Here is a 3,865-nt window from a genome sequence, read left to right on the forward strand (position 1 = left end):
TTCTTCTATCATCTTTAGTCATTATCCAGCTCTCTGATGCATAAAAAATAATTGTGAAGACCCTGGATTGGATCAAGCATACTCTAGTCTCTAGACATTGTTGCTTCTCAGTACTCTGGAAAGGTCCCTAATGGCAGATTTACCTAATGAAATTCACCTTTTGATTTCGTGACTGCTGGTGCCCAAAATGTTGACTATGGAGCCCAGCAAGCTGTATGTAACTGTTAACCTATGAAAATAATCTATCAGTACATATCATGAGTAACAGTTTGCAAAAGAGGAGAGAGAGATTTGCAGAGTTCAGAAAGGGTCATGATAAAGTCACTCTTTGACATGAGTCCAGGTTAGGCCAAAAACTCATTTTTCTAATTATCCTCTTTGTCATTGATTATTCAAGAACTTGCTTAATTCTTTGATCATTTTTTTAGTTGATTGATCCCTATAATTATACAGGCTATTGTTTTACCACGAGTAAGTACTTATCTTCATAGTGATCAAGTCTCATGTTGCAACCACAAATGGGGTACAAAGAAGAACCCCATATTCTGAAAGGGTTTTTGGTGGCCTCTTAAGTGGGTGACTGCTTACCTTTTTTTAAAATTTTTTTAGTGCTCAGACTTCTATTTGAGATTCACCTCCCCTGTACAAATTCCAGGCCACATCCATCTTCTTGCATGTATGCCCAAGGTGCGATGAGGTGTGTTCTGGTGGCCTAGTGGCTGGGCAGGGTGTAGGGGAGGTTCCCTGGTGAGACCTATGTTTGTGGCAGTGGCTGGGAAAGGGCATTCACACCCTGCGTGGGGACACGACTGAGGTGGCACAGGGTACCTTCCTCCCAGGTGGAAGCCCAGAGCTCCCTGGAGGAACCTTCTCCTGGTCCCTCTAAGTCTTGTCCTTCTGGAACATCTCTGGATGATGGTCTCCTTGGCTGAGCCAATGACTTCATCTAGCTTCCAGGGTCTCTGGGTCATGGGGGAAATGTGTGCCTTAAGGTGACCAAGTGTCTGCCTGGCACTGCCCAGGTACTGTCCCTTACTGCATGGGGAGCTAGGGCCCTATCCTTCAGAGGAATGATCCCATAATTGGGTCTTTTGGGGGTGTGGGCAGAGGCACAGCACAGAGGTGAGTGTGGAGAGAAGGTGCTAGGATAGGGATCTGGGTACAGGGAAGAGGTAGGGGTGGCCTAGTCGTCCTTGTCCTTGGCTCCATGTTTAAGGATGTGGGTGAACTACACATAGTTGAAGTTACCTTTTTTATCAAGGGGTGCCTCTTAGTACATCTCACCCACCTCCTCATCCGTGAACTGGTTTCCCATGGTGGTAAGCAGCTCCCAGAGGTGATCCTAGTGGATGAAGCCTGAGGCTTCCTCATCAAAGCAGGTGAAGGCAGTTCAGATCACATCCTCAGGGTCGGTGCCATTCAGCTTCTCCCCAAACATGGTGAAGAACATGGTGAAGTTGATGGGCCCCGGGGCCTCACTCATCATGCCCTCCAGATTCTCGTCTGTAGGGTTCTTCCCCAGTAAGCCGAGCATGTCCTCCTTGTCAATGAAACCATTGCAGTTCTGGTCAATCATGTTGAAGACCTCCTTAAACTGCTGGATCTGGGACTGGTCAAACATTACAAAGACTTTGGAAGTGGCCCTGTGTGGCCATTTCTTGGTGGTCTTGGCCTTGGCTATTTTTTTAATTTTATTTTATAATTTTGTGTGTGTACCGTCAAATCTGATCTGACTGGTACAGGAGGAGATTGTCCCTCCTTCCTTGGCAGAGCATCAGGTGGATTTGAACTGTGTGCCTCTGGGATTGCAGTGCAGCTTCTTGCCACTAGGCCTCCAGAACTCCCCCGGCCTTGGCTCTTTTGCTGGACATCTTGTCTTCTGGTGTATGGGACTTCGCTACAGGAAGGACTGGTGCAGAGAAGGCTCTCAGTGTGGCACAGCGGGCAGCAGTCTGGTCTGGGCACTGCTCTAATTGCTTACCTTTTAAGCTATTAAAAACTCCAGACACTATCAGACAAGAGACAAGATTTGGATGTCACTAGTTCAATACTTGGTCACTACAGAGGGAAAGGAGGACATCCTACAAGGAGAAACATCTGACCTACGTGAAGACTTAAGTCAAGGAATTGATGGGTCCTTAGAAGTCTAAACAATTTCTTTAAAGCCTAAAGTGTGTTGTCTGTGATTAGGATGTACACTTGCATACAAAACTAGGTGATCTAAGAGAAGAAGGTTTTTGACTAAGAATGGTTATAACAAGGTGATTAGAAAAGAGACTGCCTGGGAGAACTTAAATAAAAAACAGCAAGATTAAGAGCCATGTTTTGTACAGGCCACCTCTAAGTGGCTTTGGGAAGCCCTTTCTACTCTAGATGTTTCTGCTTATCATCTCTAGGTCATCAGAACTTGAGTCTGAGTTCTTCCATGGATTGGGCAACCCAGCCAGAGACTTGAGATTTTTCTCAGGTGGGAGAGGTAGATCTAGGTCTTGACTTCATTTAATCTGGGCACAAAATTTTCCAAGAAGGGTAATATATGGTCTTTTCTATCTGAGTTCTAGGAAGTTTTATAAGTGATGACTTCTCTAATATACATTCTCCTGTGACATTAGGCTGATTTTAATTTGCAGTTATAAGATCTTTTTAACTTTAGAGGAAAATCTGATACTTATAATCTTAGTTAATGAAGGAACAGGATTGCTATATTGAGGGCCATTTAATTTTGAAGACTTGATTCTCTTATCACACTCATTTTCAACTTTGACACACATCAGAACATGTTTTAATCTACAGGATAGTTTATTAAATTTAAAAATAGAACATAACTCTAGCTCTTTCTCTTTTTTCTGTTGACGTCATGCTGTAAGGTTTGGTTTCACCTTTGTCTTTCTAAGGAAACCTTTCCTCCTTTCTTTCTTTTTCACTTTAGTTACCTGTCATGGCCTACCTTTTATTAGTTATGGCTCTGATTTATTGTCTTCATAAATCTTTTTCACTTCTTTTGCTAAAAAAAAAAAGGAAAGGAAACAATGACCATCACTAATGCTGTTATAAAAAGTATATGACAGAACACTTAGTTTACGTACATCTATTTAGTCAGTTTTAGTTCTATGCAATTTTGGATCAGAAAATATTAACTTAGCACAGTAATATCCACATTTGAATTATTATAATCTTTCAGTAAGTCTGATATAATCCATTCTTGCATAATTGTTTTATGCAAGAAATAGAAATGTTTTATGCCACCAGAGCTCCCTAAGAAGACTAATTTTAGGATTGTTTAATTTTATACTGAACTCATTGCCATCAAGCCACAACTGACTCAAATATTTTCAGAGACTGTAAATTGCACAGAAGACAGTTCATATTTCTCCTAAGGCACAGTTGTTGTTGTTATTGCTGTGTACCATCAAGGTAGAATCGACCCATAACTGACCCTCCAGCAGGTTTTCAGAAGCAGTATATTGTACAGAAGGAGATTGCACATCTTTCTCTGGTAGAAAAGCTGGTGAATTTGAATGACATATTGGCACCAGCAGCCAGGAAATTAAAAAAACGTACTGCTATGGGAAAGTCTGCTGGTAGGGACCTCTCTAAAGTACTCAAAAGCAATGGTGTCTCTCTGGAGACTAAGCTGTGTCTGATACAGGTCATGGAGGATAGAAGGAGAATTGATGCCTTTGAGCTGTGGTGCTGGAGAAGAGTATTGAATGTACCCTGGACTGCCAAGAAAACAAACAGATTCATCCTGGAGAGGGTTAAACCAGGCTACTCCTTGGAAGCAAAGATTCTGGGCTTCGTCTGACATACTTTGGACATGTTGTAAGGAGAGACAGGTCCTTGGATAGGGACATCATGCTTGGGA

At 42.3% G+C, this 3,865-nt stretch overlaps 1 pseudogene; it reads right to left on the reverse strand.

The window, feature by feature from the left end:
• Nucleotides 1-1,183: 1,183 nt before the first annotated feature.
• Nucleotides 1,184-1,871, reverse strand: LOC102870524 (annotated as a pseudogene).
• Nucleotides 1,872-3,865: the final 1,994 nt, after the last annotated feature.

Source organism: Elephantulus edwardii, unplaced genomic scaffold, assembly GCF_000299155.1.
Source record: "Elephantulus edwardii isolate Elephantulus edwardi_28Jun2011 unplaced genomic scaffold, EleEdw1.0 scaffold00050, whole genome shotgun sequence".
Classification (NCBI taxonomy): Eukaryota; Metazoa; Chordata; class Mammalia; order Macroscelidea; family Macroscelididae; genus Elephantulus; species Elephantulus edwardii.